This window comes from Cetorhinus maximus, chromosome 8, assembly GCF_964194155.1.
Source record: "Cetorhinus maximus chromosome 8, sCetMax3.hap1.1, whole genome shotgun sequence".
Lineage (NCBI taxonomy): Eukaryota > Metazoa > Chordata > Chondrichthyes > Lamniformes > Cetorhinidae > Cetorhinus > Cetorhinus maximus.
This window is the reverse complement of record NC_135886.1, coordinates 36,745,951-36,768,958: the sequence shown is the minus strand read 5'-3', so window position 1 is coordinate 36,768,958 and position 23,008 is coordinate 36,745,951. Positions and strand designations below refer to the sequence as shown.

At 41.4% G+C, this 23,008-nt stretch overlaps 1 protein-coding gene across 2 annotated transcripts in view; it reads right to left on the bottom strand.

Moving 5' to 3' along the window:
• Nucleotides 1–23,008, bottom strand: part of LOC144683562 (neuron navigator 1-like) — a 725,427-nt gene that overhangs the window by 610,872 nt on the left and 91,547 nt on the right. The window contains exon 1 of one of the 2 annotated variants that reach the window (XM_078546702.1): nucleotides 20,658–20,759. The exons of the other annotated variant lie outside the window; for it this stretch is intronic. The gene's annotated coding sequence lies outside the window, so the exon portion shown is untranslated. Of the gene's footprint in view, nucleotides 1–20,657; nucleotides 20,760–23,008 lie in introns of those variants that run through there. 2 annotated transcript variants of the gene reach the window in all.

Genomic DNA, 23,008 nt, shown 5'->3' with positions numbered 1-23,008 from the left:
TCCATGGCTACAGATGAGCTGCACGTTGGAGTAGAATCCATTCTGGTAGATGAAGACTCTAGGGTGACCTGGGGGGTTCTGAGATTGCCACATATGTGCAGTCACCAATTTGCTGCACTTGTGGTAAGCCAGCCAGAATAACAAAGCTGAACAGCCGCTCATTCTGAATGGTCTCATTTGGTGAGAACTGCACACAAGTCGAAGCCCTGGCAAACATGGCGTTGACCACCTGTGTAATGCATTTGCAGACAACAGATTGAGAAATTCTACAAGTATTACCTGCAGATTCCTGGACGGAGCCAGAAGAAGAGAAGAAATGAAGGGCTGAGGTGATTTTTTTGGCCCCTGGCAGTGTGCGCCCATCTGGTCCACTTGGCAGGAGGTCTTCTTCCTGCTGCAAGTATCAGCAATTACCCGACTCAAAACTCTTGAGCCTCCAGAGGTGTTTGTTCTTTTCCTCAGGAAGTTGAACCTTTGCCTGTAAATCCTGTTGGACCCCTGTGATCATTCCTTGTGGAGGGCTAGGTGGTTGAGCATTTGGCTCCTGTTGCTGCTTATGCAGCATAAAACTGCATATGCAGCTCCCATACTGAACTGAAGGTTGGCAAGTAGGAAGTGTGGATCAAACAATGTAGATTCCAAAGTAATAGAAATGACCTCCAAAGTATTGGAAATCATCTACAAAGCAGCATAAGCACATTCAGAAAAGGTCCTGTGAGCAAAAGCCTTTCACATAGGCAAGGTAGCAAGTAGGACATCTCAGTTTTTAAAGCATTTCTTGATCACTTGATCAGCCCTCTTAAAATCACATTGTCCTCTTGCCTCAATTTCCCTGGCAAGTCCCACAAAGTCCAAGAAACCCCAACACAAACAGTTAAATCCAGAAATCCTAGTTCAAGTAGCTGGTGACTTTGCGTATTATAATTGACAACCTACTGGAAATTGTGTGTGGGGTGGGGGGGTGGGGGGCGGTGTTCTCCACACATTGCGCTTCATGTTTGGATAAAAAGGTAGAGGTTGCTGGGGTTGCTCAGTGATGCAATTACAGTCCTTTTAAACCCCTGTAATTACAGCCCTTTTAACCAGCTGCTTGCTTGAAAATCTACCTACCTGTTACAGTTAAAACCATCCCCTCCTTCCCCTGCCATAATTGCCCTCTTTTAAGATCCAAAAACAAAATAGCAGGTTTAATGCAATTTTACAATGTATCATTTCATCCAACGTGAATGATAGCATTAACAAAATTCAGTCAAACATGATGCATCTGCAGTAATGATCCTGCAACATTCTTTAGGCACCTAACCAAACATTTAACTAATACAAGGTTGAAAATGCTTAGGAATCACATGTAAAGTGCCTGGCACTTAGGAACAGCTCAGTAACATTGCCAAAAAGTGAGGTTGCCAACCAGGCCCTCAGCTTTGATTTTGAGATTGTAGACTGCATCTTAGGCAGATACAATAAAAATGGAAATTAAGACTATATGGATTTTATAATAGGAGGGTGATCCATTCCACCAGTGATGTTCACTTTCGCATACATACTAAAGCTATAAAGAATTCACCCATTCATTGATGTGTACTCTGCCCAAAGGCAGATCCTGGCTGTTGGTCTGCTGATACTTCATTTTGAGCAAAAAGGAAAGTGTTTTTCTAACCTTCCAAACAAATAAATCAGAACAGAATAGGAAATACTTGGAGACAAAAAAAAAATAGGCTTAAAATAGAGAGAGGGAAATGATTTGAATATGATTATCGATTACTTGCTGGGAGCATGCAATCAATGTCTTGCTAATGTAACAAGATGAATCTAATACCTCAAGGCCATTGGGTGACAAGCTTAAACAGGTCATTGTAACATTCTAAACTCAGTTAGAGTTAAAACATTCAATTTGAATCCTCCAATCTTCAAAACAAGAAAGGAAAATAAAGTGGCCAAGGTGACTGCAGAAGTTAAGCCTAAATCATGGATATTTGTACAGAAGTGTTTTTTATATCATTGAAATGCTGTAAAGAATGGATAAAGTAGATTATAAGCTCAGTCGTAGCTTTGTCATTTGTTTTACATTGTAAGAAAAAAAAGAGGCCTGACATTAAATAAAGGAATTGAAAATTGCCTGACCAAAATGACAGCACAATAAGAATTTCTAAAAGGAAAAGTAATATTTGTTGTTCAAGGTTGAACCACTAACAAAGAAAGGAAAAGTAAGATTCACTGATTTAACTGGTCACTGGAGAAAATATTCCCCCCGTTGCGGGGGGGTTGTGTGGGGACGGGAGTGGAACCGATCGGTGCCCCCGATCGGGGCCGCGCTGCCATTTTAGGTGGGCAGGCCAATCAAGGCTCACCCAGTGTGACACGCGCCCGGAAGTGTTGTGCACTCCCTGTGCGGGCGGGGGGCGGGGTGGGGTGGGGGGTTCCCCTGAGTCGGGAGTACGCTCTTTCGCACAGAGGTGCCTCAGGAAGATAAGTTTTAAGTTTAAAAAATTTTAATGAAAAAAAATTAAGACATGTCCCCTCATGCGACAGTGTCATGTGAGCTAGGACATGTCAATGGACTTTAATGGAAAAATTTATTTAATTTATAAACTCTTCATGAAACCTCATCCCGCCCGTGGATGAGGTTCCATGAAAAATGCGAAGGCCGCCTGGGCTCTTCGCCTGCCCGCCAGCCTTAAGGTTGGACGGGCAGCTTTCTCAATAGCCTTAATTAGTTAATTAATGGCCTTAACAGGCTTTTGACAGTTTGGCGGGGGTGTAGCCGACTCAGGTGTGCGCCCGCCGAACTGAAAATCTAAATGACGCGCGGTGACATCAGGACACCTGCCCAACGTCACCCCGCGTCATTTTATGCCTCGGCGAGTGGGCCCCACCTCCGCTCACCGAGCCGAAAATTCTCCCCATTATATCAAATCACAGCATCAGGAACATCTATTTCCTTATATGAATTAGTTAAATAAATCCTGACCATATGTCTACCTTCTGAAATGATGCGAAGTTAACATTCACTTTGTACGCAAACCTAGTGTGAAGATCATTCTGACCCAATAGATATTGACACTAAGTTGCTACAGCTTTTATTACAATGCTTAGCTCTTCATATGCCCAAAATACTACATTCTGTTCCTCATGTACATGCTGCTCCTTGCCAATATCACAGGCATAGGTACATGCTCCACATATATACTGACAACACCAAGCTGGCTCTCCACCAGCTCGCTTGGACTCCATGTGTTTTTTTTTAAAAACACTGCTTGTACGATGGCCGTCATGAAAAGCCAGAATTTCCTCCAGCTAAACACTGAAATTATTCTGCCCTCATCACAAACTCCATACCTTCACCATCAATTTGGTCTCCCTCTATGACCACTGTCTCAGGATAAACCAGAGCATGTTCAAAATCTCAGCATCCTATCTGAACCCAAGCTGAGCTTCTAATCCTATATATTCTCCAGCACAAAGACCATCTACTTCCACCTCTGTCAATGTTGCCTGGTACCATCCTTTCTCATCCATTCTTTTGTCATGTTCAAATTCACTTGTTATAACCCACTTATTTGACAGTCATCCCAGTATTTTCTTCATTAGCTTGGCGTCCATTTTTGTAAGATCACAACTCCATGAAGTGCCTTGAGAATGTTTTTCTACATTAAAGACACCGTAAATGTCAGTTCTTGCACAGCTAGATTTTGTTGCAGGGTTATTAAATAGAATTTAAGACAAAAGGCATAAGGAGCTGAAAATATAATGGAAGCAACAAAAGAATATCTATTCCCATAAATTCACATTGAAAAGGATGACAAAACACAATACAAATTTTCTATTTTTTAAAAAATATGCATTCATGAGATGTGGGAGTCACTGGCTAGGCCAGCATTTATTGCCCATCCCTAATTGCCCTTGAGAAGGTGGTGGTGAGTTGCCTTCTTGAACCATTACAGTCCATGTGGTGTAGGCACACCCAGTGCTGTTAGGGAATTCCAGAATTTTGACCGAACGACAGTGAAGGAAAATTGATATAGTTCCAAGTCAGGATGGTGTGTGATTTGGAGGGGAGTTTGCCGATGGTGGCATTTCCATGCATTTGCTGCCCTTGTCCTTTGAGATGGTGGAGGTCACAGGTTTGGAAGATACTGTCAAAGGAGCGCACCTTATAGATGGTTCCCACTGCTGCCATTGTGCGTCAATGGTGGAGGGAGTGAATGTTTATTGCAGTGGATGGGGTGCCAATCATGCAGGCTGCTTTTTCCTGGATGGTGTCAAGCTTCTTGAAAGAGTTTTTAGAGCTGCATCCATCCAGAGGAAAGTGGAGATTACTCCATCACACTCTTGACTTGTGCCTTGTAAATGTTGGACAGGCTTTCGGGAGTCAGGCGAGTTACTGTCTGCAAGATTCGCAGCCTCTGACCTGTTCTTGTAGCCACAGTACTTATATGGCGGGTCAAGTTCAGTTTCTGGTTAATGGTAACCCTCTCCAGGATGTTGAGTGTGGGGAATTTAGTGATGGTAATGCCATTGAATGTCAAGGGCAGACGATTAGGTTCTGTCTTGTTGGAGATGGTCATTGCCACTTTACGGCCCAAGCTTGAATATTGTTCAAGTCTTGCTGCATTTGGACATGGACTGTTTCAGTATCTGAGAAGTCGTGAATGGTGCTGAACATTGTGCAATCATCAGCAACCATCAGCAAACATCCCCACTTCTGACCTTATGATGGAGGGAAGGTCATTGGTGAAGCAGCTGAACATGCTTAGGCCTAGGACACTACCCTGAGGAACACCAGCTGCGATGTCCTGGGACTGAGATGATTGACCTCCAACAACCTCAATCATCATCTTTTGTGCTAGGCATGACTCCAACCAGTGGAGAGTTTACCATCTGATTCCCTATGACTCCAGTTTTGCTAGGGCTCCTTGGTGCCACACTCAGTCAAATGCTGCCTTGATATCAAGGGCAGTCACTCACACCTCACCTCGAGTTCAGCTCTTTTGTCCATGTTTGAACTAAGCCTGTAATGAGCTCAGGAGCTGAGGGGGCCTGGCAGGATCTAAACTGAGCGTCAATAAGCAGGGTATTACTAAGTAAGTGCCACGTTATAGCACTGTCGATTACACTTTCCGTCGCTTTCCTGATGCTTGAGAGTAGACTGATGGGGTGGTAATTGGCCAAAATTGTTAAAGCAATATTGCAATCCAAAAGATTTTCATATGAGCAAGTAGCAGGCCATTCAAACCTAGATTGAAATGAATAACAAACTGTTTCCACAACATGTAAGCAGTCCTCCCCAGCAAATGGCACTCAAGGCAAAAAAATACCCCCAGTATTTGTAGCCAAACACTTCAAAACAATGAAATAACTGGTAAAGAATCAGTACAATATGATTATTATTACTTCCTTTCTCAACCACAATATAGTTTATTGGCCAAGGTGGCAAAGACATTGATGGATTAAGTGAATGGGCAAAACTGTGGCAGATGGGAGGTCATCCATTTTGGACCTAAGAATTATAGAACAGAGTACTAAATATGCAGTTTAAAGCTGGAAACAGCAAAGGCCCATAGAAATTTGGTGGCCCAGGTACAAAGATCATTAAAATGTCATCAACAGGTACAGAAAATAATCAAAAGGCACTGGAGTGCTGTCCTTTATTTCTCAAGGACTGGAATACAAGGGGGTAGAAGTCATGCATCAGTTAGAAAAGTTCTGGTTAGACCACACTGGGATACTGAGAGAGGTTCTGGGCACTACATGGGATTTTATTTTTTATTCATTCACAGGATGTGGGCTTCACTGGCTGGGCAAATGTTTATTGCCCATCCCTAGTTACCCTTGAGAAGGCAATGGTAAGCTACCTTCTTGAATCCCTGCAGTCCATGTGGTGTAGGTACACCCATAGTGTGGGTGGTCTTGAAGGGAATGCGCATGGTTTTATACCAAGACTCCAAGGGTTAAACTATGAGGAGGCATTACATTAACTAAGATTACATTCCCTGGAATTTGGAAGGTTAAAGCCTGATTTGATCAAAGGTTCTAAGTTATGAAGGGGAACAACTACAAAGAACTATTTCCACTGGCCTAGCACTAGTGGCCATAGTCTAAAAATTAGAAGCAGACCTTACAGAAATGAAATTAGGAAGCACTTCTACACACAAAACAAAGTAGAAATTTGGAACCCTCTTCTGTAAATGACAATTTATGCTAGATCAATTGCAAATTTCAAACCTAAGGTTGATAAGTTTTTGTTAACTCGAGGTATCAAGAGATACAGGGCATAGGCAGGATAATGAAGTTTGGTTGCAGATCAGCCATGGTTTGATTGAATGGCAGAATGCCCTAGTCCTGTTCCTAAGTGACCTAAAGAAAAGGCTGCTGGGAGACAAACTTAGGGTTGAAATGAATCTTCAGTAAACTATATATTTTTTCCCTATTCACAGCTTCATTCAATGGCATAATATCAACGACACACAGTGCATGTTCAATATAAATTTTGATTCCCCAGTAGTTTCTCATTGATCGCAATTCCTCTACTTACCATGACAGTTGGAGGCACTGCTATTACAAGTGAATCACATAATTTGGTCCATAAACATATTAATATTCCCACAGCTAGCTGCTGCTTGGGGAACATTAACAAACGTTTGCCTTTGTATAACACTTTTATCATAGAAAACATTCCAAGACACTTTACAGGAATGTGATCAAACAAACTTCGACACTGAACTAGATGAGGAGATCATAGGAGAGGTGACCAAAAGCTTAATCAAAGATAAGTTTTAAAGAGCATCTTAAAAGGAGGATAGAGGTTTCATTAAGGAATTATGGGGTTTAGCGCCCTGGCAGCTGAATGCAGTGCCACCAATTGTGGAGTGATTACAAATTGAGAATAAACAAAGAGGTGAGAATTGGAGAAGTGCAGACATCTTGGAGGAGTGTAGGGAGGGAGCAGGTTACAGAGGTGAGGAGGAGAGACCAGGGAGGAATCTGAAGCACAAAGATGAGAATTTTAATAACAAGCCGTTGCTGATCAGGAACCAATACAACTCAGTGAACAGTGGGATGATGAGTCAGAGTTTGGACAGGGGCAACAGAGTTTTGAATGATCAAGTTTATGGAGCGTGGAACATGGGAGGCCAGCCAGGAGAATATTAGAATAGTCATGCCCAAGGTAACAAAGTCATGGATGAGGGTATCAACAACAGACGATCCATGGGAGGGATGGAGGGAGGCAGGTAACTGTTACAGAGATGGTGGTAGGCAGTCTTGAAAATGAAGTGGATATGCGGACAAAAGCTCATCTCATGGTCAAATAGAATACCAATGTTGAGAATGAACTGGTTCAGCCTTGGCCAGTTGGCAGGGAGAGAGATGGAGTCAGTGGTTAGGAAACAGTTTTTCATAGAGACCAAAGACAATGGATTTGTTCTTCCCAATATTTAGCTGGAGAAAATTTCTGCTCAATCAATACTGAATATCAGGTGAAGTGTGACAAATCAGGGACAATGGAAGGATAAGGTAATCCTCAGCATACAAGTGAGGCCTGCTGTGATATTTTTGGATGGTGTTTCCAAAGGGAGGTATGTAGATGAGAATAGGAAGGTGTCAAAGGTACATATTTGGGCACCACAGAGGAAATGGCATAGAAGCATGAAGAGAAACCATTGGCGATAATTCTCTGGCTATGACTAGATAGATAAAAATGGAACCAGGTCAGGCAACCAGCTGCACAATGGAGGAAAGGAGCTGAGGAGGAGTTACGTAGGTCAGAAGAATTACGAGGAATAATTTACCATTGTTACGGTCACATAGGATTTCATTTGTGACTTTGATAAGAGTTGTTTTGGCAGTGACGGAAAACAGATTGAAGGGATTCAAACATGGAGTTGCAGAAAAGGTGGATTTGGGTTGTGGCAACATAATCAAGGATTTGACAGAATAGAGTGGTTGGAACAATAGTTTGCAAGGACAGAGGACTCAAGAGTTGGGTTTTCTGAGGAGAGTGGCAATGATGGCAGATTTGAAGGAGAAGGGGTCAGTACCAGGGAAGAGGGAGCTGTTCACAAGAGGAGTTAATATGGATCCAGGAAGGGAAGCTGGGTGGTCAACAATTTGGTGGGAAAAGGATCGAGAGAGCAGGAGGTGGATTTCATGCTTAAGAATGAGCTTGGAGAAGGCATGGGGGCAGATAGCAGAGAAGGTCCAGTATTACCCTATGGCCTACTCAAATGTAGTAAAGAAATCAACAGTATAACAAATAAAAAAAAAATCAGTCACTTCAAATTATAATAAACATCTGTTATCAAATACTTCACAGGGTATAACTGACAGGAACAATTTCTTTCTGGACAAGCTGAGTATTTTCACTTGCTAACCCCAAAACACAAAACAAGCATGACTAACAAAAGCACAGTTACTGTTCTCTCATCACAATTTAAAATAAAACCAGATGTTGGAAGAATACCAGTGCTTATTGCTTCAAAGGAAACAATATTACCCCAATAAATTTTATTTCAATTCTTAATTTCAAATCGTGATTTTCTGCTGGTCTATATAGGCTAAATAACTCTTGGTGGTTTGGTTTATTGTTCGCCTACATAGTTTCAAGATGGTTATATTTTACTCAAGTACTGCGCAAAATAAGCTGCAAAGCCTGAAAAATGACAAAATTTCCAAAGCTGATAGCAATAAGCTTTCTTGGAAACACAAGAACATAGGAACTGGAGCAACCCATTCAGCCCCACAAATCTGTTTTTAACTTGCAATTAGGTCGATGTCTTAACTCCATCTACTCATCTTTATTCTTGCCTAACAATAATCTATCTTTAATTGACCTCTAGCCTCCACAGCTTCTTGAAGAGACAAAGAGTTCCAGATTTCTATTCCCCTTTTAATTAAGAAGTTGATCGTTACATCACCCCTGAATGGCCTAGCTCTAAGTTTAATATTACGTTCCATTGTTCTGAACTCCTCACAAAAGGAAATGGTTTCTCTCTATCTGGCCTGTTAATTATTGTGCGACAGAAGATACCAGTGCAGGGAAGGAGTGTGTGAGCAGGGCAGAGTCCAGGACTGCAGACGAGATGTGGGGTGCATGCGCAGTGACCTGGACCACAGCAGACCCTCTTTGTGCTGGGTGGTGGGGGGCTAGGGTTTGGCGGTGGGGCACTAGCAGGCACAAGCCTGGTTTTCAGAAGGTGGCTGGATGGGGGTCGGGGGGCGTTGTGGCGCAGTGGGGGAATGCTGACAGCCTCACACAGGCCCTGGGCAAGGAGAAGACCAAGAGCCAGGGGAAGAAGGAAGGGAGGGACAAGTTGCACCTGTATGAATACAAATGATTTGGTTTGGTGCAGATGTGGGGGCTTTATTGAGGGTGCTAAAATTTTGAAGTGGAGGTATTATTGGGGGAGTTAGTGCTCCAATTGGGGATTTTTTGAGGGGGTTTAGAGGAGGTTTAGTATTTATATCTGGGTTTTATTGAGGGAGCTAAATTGTTGAGAAGGTCTAGTGCCAAGGTAGGGGTTTTATCAAGGGGGATTAGGGATGAGACTGAATTTCACCAGTTGTCACGGGGCTGGGGAGTGGGGTGGCTGTGTTGGCGTCTATGCAAGGGGCATGGGCCATGAGGTTCACCACTTCAAGAGGCAGCTTTCTATTGTTATCTTATTCCCATTTTACTCATATCCACATCTGTGGTGATTTGCACCCTGCTGGACAGTGATGCTCATGGTAACAACGACAACAATGAGTTATAGGCTAAGGGAGTATTCCCAACAAAAGCTGGAGCAGAATCCATCAGGCAGGTGGTGTTTCCTTCAAGCAAGCACTTTTTCCAACTCCTGCAACCAACTAGGCCCCAAACCTAGAGATTTTGCCTTTCCTCTGGGTTTCAACCCACAAGGTCAAAAGAGCGAGGGTGTGGGGGAAAGCGGGGATTTAGATATTAGGCAAGACTACACCTCCTAAAACTAGGTTACATTATAAATCCTTTTACCAGCTTAAACACCTCAGTTAGATCATCTCCTAATCTTTATAAGCAAGCGAATACAAGGCTAGTCTATGCAATATATCTGCATAAATTTAGCCATTTTAGCCTAGTATCATTCTGGTAAATCTGCTCCTAGGTTAATATATCATTCCTGGGGTCTGATGCCCAGAATTGAACATAGTACTTCAAATAGGGTATAACCAGAACTTTATGTAACTGTAACAATAATAATGGGACATGTTCCAAACAGAAAGCAGTGAGAGAGAAAGCTTTATGGCCAGAGCTTACCAAATTTCAGTCAAATGCTAAGCCAATTGGGGAGAATATAAAAATTGGATCCAGCAGTACCCAAAACAAATAAATAATTCATCTTATAAAGAGTAGTCATCCCTCCAGTGAAAATATATTTTGCATATATCATCAGTAGAACACCTCCAGGATGTGGTGTGCCTGATATGCACCATCATTTTACAACTGTGGACAGCAAACTCTTACACTACACGTAACCCCCTATTATCAGTCCATTAAAATTAATGGACAGAAAATTATGGATAATGTGCAATTTCCCAATATGCACATCTAGCGAGAGGGGCTCCCTACTCTTTGCATGCATTTGGAAACTAGCCCTTAAAATTGACCTGTCACAGGGACAAAATTGACTGGTTAGATGATAAGCAAATTCACTTTACGCTTGCATTATCTTGTCTGAGCAATGGTGTAAATCTGAAGTCAGTGATTTTCAAGTTGCAGCCATGCCCTGTGAAAAGCTGCCTTCTGGTGTATTTGCAACTTGCAAAATAAATGGTTGAGTGAACAAGGAATTTATGTAAACGTGGAGTGACAAATGCTGCCAGAAACAGCCAAGGCACATTGTTTAATTCAAGTGCATGTCCTCTCATCAAATCAACCCATGATTTGGGCGTTTTCATATATATTTCAGATATTTCATAATGCTCAGCAAAAATTTATCCTGGTCAAAAAGGACTCTATGAGAAGGATGAACCACCCGTGGTTTACAAAGGTGGTCAAGGAGAGTATTCAATCAAAAACTAAGGCATACAAAGTGGTGAAGACTAGTGGTAGGCCAGAGGATTGGGAATTTGTTTAGGAACGATCAGCAGATGACAAAAAAGCTAATAAAGAGGGAGGAAATTGATTATGAAAGTAAATTGACAAGAAATATAAAAATAGCAAGACCTTATATGGGTATAAAAAAAGAAAGAGAGAGTAGCTAAAGTGAGCGTGAGACCCTCGGAGAATTGATAATGGCAAACAGGGAAATGGCAAATAATTTGAACAAATATTTTGTATGGTCTTCATGGTGGAGGAGACTAAGCATCCCAAGATATCAGATAAGCAAGGAGCTAATGGGAGGAAGGATCTTGTAACAGTCTCTATCATGAGGGACAAAGTATTTGACAAACTAATGGGACTAAAAGGCAGAAAAGCCATCAGGACCTGATGGCCTGCATCCAAGGGCTTTAAAGGAAGTGGCTGCAGATGGCTGCAGAGATGGTAGAGGCATTGGTCGAAATATTCCAGAACTCACTGGATTCTGGGAGGGTCCCAGCGGATTGGAAAACCGTTAATGTGACGCCCCTGTTCAGGAAGGGAGGGAGACAAAAAGCAGGGAACTATAGGCCAATCAGCTTAACATCTGTCACTGGGAAAATGCTAATGTCCATTATTAAGGAAGAAATAGCAGGACATTTAGAAAAGCTTAACGCAATCACACAGAGTCAACATGGTTTTGTGAAAGGGAACTCATGCTTGACAAATTTGCTAGAGTTCTTTGAGTATATAACAAGCAGAGCTGATAAATGGGAACCAGTAGATGTAGTGTATTTGGATTTCCAGAAGGCATTTGATAAGGTGCTACATAAAGAATTATTACACAAGATATGAGTTCACAGTTTTGGGGGCATGGATTTCGAATTGCGTAATACACAGAAGACAGTCAGGATTAACGGGTCTTTTTCAGGTTGCAAAGATGTAACTAGCGGAGTGCCACAAGGATCAGTCCTAGGACCTCAATTATTTACTACCTATATTAATGATTTGGAGGGGGGTGCAGAGTGTAATGTATCTAAATTTGCTGATGATACAAAAATAGGTGGGAGGGCATGTTTTGATGAGGACATAAGGAATCTGCAAGAGAATATAGACAGGTTGAGTGAGTGGGCAAAAACTTGGCAGATGGAGTTTAATGGAGGAAAGTGTGAGATCCTGCGCTTTGGTAGGAAGAATCAAAAGGCAGACTATTATTTAAATGGAGAGAGACTCCAAAACAGTGCAGCACAGAGAGATCTGGGCATTCGTGTGCATGAAACAAAAAGTTACCATGCAGGTGCAGCAAGTAATTAAGAAAGCAAATGGAATTTTGGTCTGTATTGCTATGGGGTTGGAGGTTAAAAATAGGGAAGTCTTGTTACAACTGTACAGAGTGTTGGTGCGGCCACACCTGGAGTACTGCGTACAGTTTTGGTCCCTGTATTTTAAGAAAGGATATACTGGCATTGGAGGCAGTTCAAAAGAGATTCACTCGGCTGATTCCTGGGAGGAAGGGGTTGACTTATCAAGAACAGCTAAATAGGTTAGGCCTTTATTAATTAGAGTTCAGAAGAATGAGGGGTGATCTTATTGAAACGTACAAGATTCTGAGGGGGCTTGACAGGGTAGATGTTGAAAAGATGTTTCCACTAGTGGGGGAATCTCAAACCGGTTACAGAATAAGGGGACATTCATTTAAGACAGAGATGTGAAGGAGTTTCTTCTCTCATAGTGAATGTCTGGAATTCTCTACTCCAGAGAGTTGTGGAGGCTAGATCACTGAAAGTATTTAAAGAGGATGTAGATAGATTTTTGAAGCATTGGGGAGTTGAAGGCCATGAGGGGCTGGCACGAAAGAGGAGTTGAGGCCTGGGGCAGATCAGCCATGATCACGTTGAAGGGGGGAGCAGGCTTGAGGGGCCGAATGGCCTACTCCTGCTTCTATTTCTTATGTTCTTATGTTTTAAAAGCAAAAATAAAGTTGCTAAGAACAGAATTTAATCCTTTACTTCTTGCAGGTCTCACCAAGGAACTTTGGTCCATCAGCATTTCTATAATCAGTTCTATCTGCACGCTACAGCAGTACAGTGGAAAAGCAGATAAACAGAGGAGTACACTCAAATTCTCTGAGTTGCACAAGATTGGGAAATCATAATGTATCAATGGATCATCAAAAAAAAAGGACCAATTGACTCATCACAAAACAGGGCACTTTCCCAGTGAAACAAACCAAGCTGAGGATGTAAAAGACTGGTGATAAGATGAAGCCAATGACAATGCAATTAATGGTGATTGCAAATTGACAGCAAAACACAAAACATTTTCATTACTGACAGCAAAAGCAGCTTTTCTGGATTCAACATTATTAATCAAAAATTCGTTAGTATATCTCCTATAGTTAAACAAACTTGCCAGTATATTGAGAAAAAATAAACTTAAGGACTTTTATTCATAGTAAGAGCAATTATAAGCTTTGCAAGTATTCTCAAGTTAAATCGTTTTCTCATTCTACATGTTTTTTCCCTGCAATTATTCACTGTCTTTATTAATGGAGGAATTTTGAGAATAGTAATTAATTTTAAAAAGTGCATTCAATAATACCTAACTATTATACATTGTTCCTAAGCTGCTTCTTGTAATCACAATTTGATAAAAAATTTTCTTTCCTCAGAAAAATTGAATGCACAAGCAAAGTGTGTGTTGAAATTCAAACACTCCATTTAAGCCACTACCTATAATCATAATGGAGAATACAATGCTTTTTGAAAGCATCAATGACTAGTATTTTTGTTTTGAAATATAGTTGTTCAAAGATTTTCTTGCTGCCGGTATGGCATCAATTGATGCTAGAAGATAACCTCCACTTAAACTTTAAGTTCCCCATTTGAAAATACCGCAGAACTAATTTCTAAATATTTTTGCTGCTCTACTTTAGGGGGCAGAATCAAAATCACCACCAAATGATGCAAGTGGAGGTTTGGTCGATAACATGACAAAGGAAATGAGCCATATACACCAAGATGATTTGATGGTGATCTGTGCTGAGTTAGCGGATTTCAGCCAACACAACAGATTGGACCCTCAGAGAGAAGGAAAGCAACAAAAGCCCCTCAACTCCTGATTCCTATTGAAATATCCCTGCTGGAAAGAAGTGTGCACATGGACATTAGGTGAAGTTGAAGATGGACTCAGCTGTGATGTTCCCAAATTTAAATTGCCTGCCACTTGCATGAAATTTAGGCAAGATAACATAACAGCAGCTGGCACCAGTAAAAATCATTACCCAGCCTAAAACTACATTCAAGAGAGAAATGAGGACATTTTATTACTAATTCCTGCTATATTAAAATTTGAAACTGCAATTAAGTAACATGTAGTATTGCACAGAGATTCTGTCATATATTGTTCTTATTTGAATGAGGTGAAATTTGCAGATTTTATGAAACTAAAAATTGCATACAGATTTTAAAAATAATCACTGCAACTTTGAACTAATATCATAAAAATCTAAATTGATAATTGAAGTAAAATTGAATTCTATTGCCTGACAAGCAATGATAAGCTATTGCAGAATGTGAATGAAGCCATCTGCTACACATATGTGGATTTTCAAGCCCTGCAGCTAATCATTGAAAGGGGAAAAGTCCTAAAATCTCATTGAAGTATCTGTGTGATTTCTGTCCAATCAATCACTCATGTACTGTACTGTCAACATTCCTACCTCTCCCATGCGGCTACCCAAATCCCACACATCTACTATACAAAGACAAACAATATGGTCTTTTAGAATGAAAATAAAAGGCAACACCTATGATTTTGGATTTATAACCATTTTTATACAATTGCCCCTTGTCCAAAGATCTCAAACAAAAGAAATCATTTACATTATGCCATTTTACATTGCTATAGCTTAGAAGATACTGTAAGTGATGCATGGAAATATTTAGTGCCTATGCTGTTCCTCGCTAATATTTATAATATTAAGTAGTCCATGCCAAATGCAGCAAGACCTGGACAATATCCAGACATGGGCTGACAAGTGGCAAGTAACATTCGTGCCACACGAGTGCCAGGCAATGACCATCTCCAACAAGAGAGAATGCAACCATTGATTCTTGATGTTCAATGCCATTACCATCACTGAACCCTCCACTATCAACATCCTGGGGTTACCATTGACCAGAAACTGAACTGGACTAGCCATAAAAATACCGTGGCTATAAGAGCAGGTAAGAGACTAGGAATCCTACGAAGAGTAACTCACTTCCTGACTCCCTAAAGCCTGTCCACCATCTACATGGCAAAAGCCAGGAGTGTGATGGAATACTCCCCACTTGCCTGGATGAGTGGAACTCCCGCAACACAAGATGCTTGACACCATCCAGGACAAAGCAGCCTGCCTGATTTGCAAGGCATCCACAAACGTTCACTTCCTCCACCACCCAAGCACAGTAGCAGGAGTGTGTATCATCTACAAGATGCACTGCAGGAACTCACCAAGGCTCTTTAGATAGCACCTTCCAAACCCATGACTACTACCATCTAGAAGGACAAGGGCTGCAGATAAATGGGGACACCACCACCTGGAAGATCCCCTCCAAGTCAGTCACCATCCTGACTTGGAAATATATCACCGTTCCTTCACTGTCGCTGGGTCAAAATCCTGGAATTCCCTTTCTAACAGCACTGTGGGTGTACCTACACCACATGGACTGCAACAGTTCAAGAAGGCAGCTCACCACCACCTTCTCAAGGGCAACCAGGGATGGGCAATAAATGCTGTACCAGCCTGTGAAACCCACATCCTATGAATGAATATTTTTAAAAATAGGTTCAACCATATTCACTAAACTAACAAACTAATATCACATGAACACAGTCATCATTCATCTGCTGATATCATTAACTGTACCTTCTAAACTAAGGTGATGTTAGCATGCTTGCATTATAAAGGAGCTGTAAGGTGTACGAGCAACATCTAGTGGCAGGCAAAGGCTATAAAATTAGATCTTTAGCTGAATGCTGCTGACAGTTATCAGAATGACAACTGACAAGTTCTACTGCTTTGCACAAAGTTAGTTCAATGTGAGGGAGAGTTTGTCACAGAGTCATAGAGGTCTACAGCACAGAAAAAGGCCCTTTGGCCCATCGAGTCTGCGCCAGTCAAACAAGTACCTAGCTATTCTAATCCCATTTTCCAGCACTAGGCCCATTGCCTTGTATGCCATGGCATCACAATGCACATCCAAATACTTCTTAAGTGTTATGAGGGTTTCTGCCTCTACCACCTTTTCAGGCAGTGAATTCCAGATTCCCACTACCCTCTGGGTGATAAAATTCTTCCTCACATCCCCTCTAAACCTCCTGCCCCTTACCTTAAATCTATGCCCCCTGGTTATTGATCCCTCCACCAAGGGGAAAAGTTCCTTCCTGTCTACCATATCGATGTCCCTCATAATTTTATACACCTCAATCATGTCCCCCCTCAATCTCCTCTGCTCCAGGGAAAATAACCCGTCTATCCAATCTCTCCTCATAACTAAAACTCTCCAGCCCAGGCAACATCCTGGTAAATCTCCTCTGCACTCTAGTGGAATCACACCCTTCCTAGAATGCGTATTCCAGAACTGAACGCAATACTCTAGCTGTGGCCTAACTAGCGTTTTGTACAGGTCCAGCATAACCTCCCTGCTCTTATATTCTATGCCTCGGCTAATAAAGGCAAGTATCCCATATGCCTTCTTAACCACCTTATCTACCTGCCCTGCTACCTTAAGGGACCGGTGGACGTGCACACCAAGGTCACTCTGATCCTCAGTACTTCCCAGGGTCCTACCATTCACCGTGTATTCCCATGCCTTGTTTGTCCTGCCCAAGTGCATCACCTCACACTTATCCAGATTAAATTCCATTTGCCACTGATCAGCTCATCTGACAAGCACGTCTATTTCCTCCTGTAATCAAAGGCTATCCTCCTTCACTATTTACCACCCCACCAATTTTCGTGTCATCTGCGAACTTACTGATTAACCCTCCTACATTCAAGTCTAAATTGTTTATGTATACCACAAACAGCAAGGGACCCAACACTGATCCCTGTGGAACCCCACTGGACAAAGGCATCCAGTCACAAAAACACCCCTCAACCATCACACTCTGCTTCCTGCCACTTGTAGGAGTGAGGTTTGTAGAGGTGAGCTTTATGGGTTGTTAAAAAAAAAATCAGAATTCTGATGATTGACTGATAGATGCACCTGCCAAGCAAGTTGCTGCCAGAAAGACTTATTTGTGAAATCAGCTCTTAGATTTTGAGCACAAGCCTGTAACTAAGGGTGGAATTTTATAGCCCCTCTCCTGCCAAAGTCAATGGATTTCTGAACGGCTCGCCATATTTTCCAGCCCTGGCCCCACCCCCACCCCCACCCCCACCCCCACCGCGAGGTGGCCATAAAATTCTACCCTAAATGGCGAAAAGCTGAATAGAATTTCAGTAGTGATTTCACAGGGCAGGTAATATTTGGGTTTTTGTGCCTAGTCACTGATGCAAAGCTAGCCAACAAGCTAAGTTTACTGCCTGTAATTTTATAGCATCAGCTCATTTTAATAATTATTGATAAAATGCCTGTACAAATTTAGCCTTGTTCAGAGATCGACCCTAATGGAGTCTGTGCAAAAATCTGCTCAGTAAGTTTAGGTAGTACAGGGAAAATATTGGAGTTGTGGTTTGGGACACTGTGGCACTCGTGGGCAAACCCTTTGGGGAAATAGGTAGGTCAGCCACTTGGATGAATATCTATCCTACTATAGCTGCTGTTGCTGATTAAAAAGACATTGCAGTGGCATTATAGTCATGTTGTTTTCTCATAGGCTTATTTTTCCAAAGTTAGTACTCTTAGAATGATCATGTGGCTAACATGGCTGACAATGATGATCTTGCGCCCCGCAATTCTGTACAATACCTACTCACCCTTACCCAGATCTGTTCAGGCAGAAGCGCTGTCTCAAATGGCAATTGTAAATACTACAATTATCCTGGTAGATGCAGATGTATCATCATATCTGATTCAATTTCTAGCATGGATCTTGTACAGGGATCATTAGTCAGATCTGCTGAGTCTCTCTCTTCTTGTAGCCATCCTTCAAGGTAGAAAATTCCCTTCAAATAAAACAACCATCACTGCTGTCTAGGAAACTACTCTGCTCAGTGGTTCTGGTGTTGAGTAGCCTAGCCTGTAGCCATTTAACAGTCCAATGGAGTTGCTCAGAAAACAGACAATGTCTCTTTTTGAACTTTAATTTTATGGGAATACAAAGAGGAGATTGCATCCCGTCAGCCCACTCTCCCCAAATAATTTTTCAAAACATTTGAGTGCGTACGGAACATCCCATCAGTACAGCTAAGTGAACAGTGGCAATGCTTCCTGGGAAATTGCATTGCTCACAATCAAAATTCAGGCCAGGGGCGCAGTTTGGGGCAAAAAATAGAAAGTCCAAGTCCACACGATTGAAACAGACCTCCGAACAAAAACTCTAATAAAAGCATACAAGACATAAAAAGATTATCCAGGATAATGGATAATATTTTGGATACATTTTAAGAAGTTATATATTTCACAAAGTGATAAATTTTTTTTGTATAACAGAAATTTAAGTCATTCAGGAGAAAAAAGACAAGTGATTTTCGAACCCCCCCCCCCCCCCCCCCGCACCCCCCACCCCCCCCCCCCCACCCCCAAAAGAAAACATTTGGCGTGATTTTGAGAGCCCAGTTACCAGAGTATGTAGCTGTAGTAATTATGGTTTTATTTAGTGCACACTTGTTAAGGAAGATCACATGATCTGTAGTAACCAATAGGAGAGTAGCGCAGGCTACCTCAGCAGTCAGTGCAGAGTTAGAGTTGGAGTTGAAAGCACACATGTAGTTGCTGCTGAGTATGTTGTAAATATACTTAATGTTTCCACCCAAGAAGTGTCTGCAGATCAACTCTATCATTAATAGCACAACTCGGCCACCCTATAACAGTAGCACAAGGTGAATAAATATTATAAAACAGCAGCTACTATGCACACTGACAGGTTGTGTCAGAGAAGCATGACACTTCGAAGGAGTGAAACATCTTGGGTGGTAATGAAAAAGGGGCAATATCAAATTGACAACTTATTTTATACTTTGACTGATTTACTTTTCCACTTGATTTTCATTTTAATTGATTGAAATAAGAATTGCATGGAGTGTAAACAGGCTGTCAATTTGATTTCACCATTTTTGTGCAATTGTTCCAACCTTCTTCAGCCCTTCAACTCATGTCAAAGTATTCCTTTATCCAACACTCTGCATGGTCAGAATCTCCCCCACGGATTAGCAAATTAGTGTAAGGCAACCATGGGCTGAATTTTATGCTGGGGACAGGATCATGGCCTCTGGCCTAAAAGTCAAGGGCTAGCCTAACTCCACTTTGATGGCTCACCTCACAGCCATTTAACAGCTGTCAGGTCAGTACCTCCAAGAGATACTGGCTTATTAAATGGCTGGTAGCTCATATTCCAGCAGTGTCACCGGGCAGTGGAGATGCTGATGGATCATGCAGTCAAGGGTAATTCCGGCATCTCTCCAGGGCCAGGTTGGCAGGCAGGCCCCAGCAATGGGGGTAGCGGCGGAGGATGGAGGCAACACTCAAGAGGAAAAGAGTTATCTTGTGGGTGGGGAGCTAAAAAGGCACACTCCCTTACCCAGCCCCCAGATTGCTATGTTTCACCTCACCAATTGGACACTGGTATCTGCCTCACCAGCCTCAGGTGAAATCCTAGCAAAGTGGGAGAAGGTCCTCAAGTTCACATCAATAAGCTGCAGCTCATGCCTGCTCACTCATTCTGTAAAAACCCGAACTGCCCTCTCTGCTGCTGTTGATGTTGTGCTGCGGCCTTCTCCTTTAATTGCTTCACAGTTCAAATCTTCCTAATCCATCCAATAAACAATTTCAAGCAATACCATTTTCACCAACCCCACCAGCATCCTTTCAACTATCCGATTTGCCAGAGGTCTTCAACCTGCAGTTAAGAATAACCTTTGATAACTCTCCCCTAATAAACAGAAGTTTAGTTCCCACACTTTTGGGTAGGTGAATCTTCCCCCATTTCCATTCTTCAAGCAATATTTCAGCAATGAGAATACTGCAACTACATAGGCCTCTCTTTTCCTAGTCTCCAAGTAAGCAATTCTTCTTGTTCCCAGATGCAGTCACTGGCCCATTCTCCTCTAATTACCTCTTCTCCTGGAATAATTCTGCCTTAAATTAGCCCCCCTACTTCTGCCTTGGTCACCCTTTCACCCACCCCAACCCCCCAGTCAGAATTTTGGCTTCCTCATCTCTTTCTACTCCCTATCCCCTCTTCCGCACTTATCTGCTCTCTCTGCTTCCTGTTCCAGGTCTAATTATCCTTGCCCACCTTCTAATCCTGTTTGATCTGAATATTGCACTTGGTTCCTCTATACAACACCACAGGAAATTAACTTGTTTGTATAAGAGGTGCTCAAGACTTGCACCATTTTCTCTACGAAGTAAATCATCCAGGCGTCTCTAAGTAGAACTCTTGCAAAGCAAGCTCCGAAATACAAGAGACTCACCAAACCGTACCGGATAGGCCTCATGAAGTCCTTGCCATCAGAAGCATTACAATATTGTCATAGTTCTCTCCCAGAGTTCATAGATGAGAGGAAACTAATTGTGAAAAAGAAGAGATTTTTTTTTTTGTCAAGGTAAAATAGATCATGAGGGTAGAGTTGAACTTCAAACAAGAATCGTCAAGATGGTAAGAATGACATATATAAATATCATAGCTGTAAATACTGATTCAAAGCTATTGATTTGTTTTGTTATTTAGTTTTCCAAAGCTGGAAATTTTGTTTTGTTCAAGTAACTGCATAACAAACAAAAAGTTAACTTCAGTATATCTTAGAAAATAGATATTCATCCTGCCGAGCATCATTTAAAACATTTCACAATGGTCAGCATATCCACTCATATAAAACCTGGAACAATACTACTCAGATTTTATAGTTTAAAATACCATTACATCAAACTTAATAGTCATTATCTGAATACCAGACTTAAGACTTATCTGATATCCAAAATAAGAGGGAATTGTCAATGATCAAAGACAGTCTTAATTCTTATATGAACAGATGAAGTAGGAGTAGGCTATCCGACCCCTCAGGCTTGCTCTGCCATTTGATATGATCATGGCTTATCAGATTGTGGCCTCAATCCTACATTCCTGCCTGCACCCTGTACAGTTTGACTCCCTAGTCAATCAAAAATCAATCTAACTCAGCCTTGAATAAATTCAATGACCCAGCCTCCACCGCTTTCTGGGGAAGAGAATTCCACAGACTCACGGCCCTCAGAAAAATAAATTTTCCTCATATCCATCCTAAATGTGAGACCCCTTGCTTTTAAACTATCTCCCCTAGTTCTAGTCCCTTCCACAAGGGGAAACATTCTCTCAGCGTCCACTCTGTCAAGTCCACCCAAAACCTTATATGTTTCAATAATATCACCTCCCATTCTTCTAAACTCCAACAGACACAGGCTTAACTTGTTTAACTTTTCCTCTTAAGATAACCCTTTTATCCCAAGAATCAATCAAATGAACCTTTGAACAGTTTCTAATGCAATTATATTCTAAGTATGGAGACCAAAACTGTGCACAATACTCCAGATGTGACCTCATCAACATCTTGTGCAATTATAGTAAGACTTCCATACTTTTACATTCCACTTCCCTTGCGTTAAACAACAACATTCATTTACCTACCTAATCACTTGTTACACCTGCATACTAACTCTTTGTGATTCACATACCTGGACATCCAGATCCCTCCGTCCTGCAGAGTTTTGCCATCTGGCCTTTAAAACTGGTTAAATCTATTTTTTCCCCAATATCAAAATATCCAACTGGATGTTCTTTCAGTCTTCTCACAAACCATCTAAAATTCAAACGGCTAGCCTTTGCAATGCAACTACATTTACTTTGGGATTCAGTAAATTTAATTAGACCATTAATCTGACACAGCTGTATGCCTCAATCATCACCCAGAATGGTTGCTGAGTGAAAGCAATAGCTTACTGATAGTTTTTGTGGCCTTAACCTTAATGTTAAGCAGTGCGTTAGAGAAACGAACTGAGGGTCTGAAAAATTAGAAGGCTGCCTATAATTTGCATTTTTCAGTGATTGTGAATCTTTGATAACACAGTATAACTTCAAAATTGGTACCTCGATAGTTAATACAGAATTTGAGATAAGCATTACTCATCTGGATTCTGAGATTGAATGGAAAGGTGTGCACTCATTAAGCTAAATTAAAGCAGCTAGAGGGGGGAATCCAATAAGAAACTATAAGGCTCTATTAAAGCAGTTAAGAAATCTTATGTTTCCAAAAACTATTAGTACTTTCATCTATTTTAATAACACTAATGTTTATAAAGATAAGTAGTTTAAATGTAACAGAATAATATGTAGCAATTAGCTTATGTAACTGATTTTTGAATAAAGTTATATGGCATTAACTAGGGCACGGAGTAACGAAACAATCAGAGGAAGAGCTGACAAAAAGCCAACAAAACCTCGAGCTTCTTAGTGAATCTTTCATTCACTGGTTTCTATGAATGGTTCATTAAATCCTGCAAAAATCAAAGCTTTGTGGAATTTGATGGATTATGTATTATTTAGTCACTTCCAATTGTTTTGATGACTGTTAATTGTTTTCATATCACATTGTTATTTTCAGTTGTTTTTACACATATGGCCACAAAACTGCACTAAATTCACCATTTGTTTTAGGATTTCACACCAACAATCGTGTTTAAGAATTCAACCCAAAATGTATTCTTGAAAAAACCTGCGTCCATCAATGCAGCTCTGGAATACAGCCCGATGACACCATAGAGCCGTGGTTTAATCAATGCCTTAACCAGC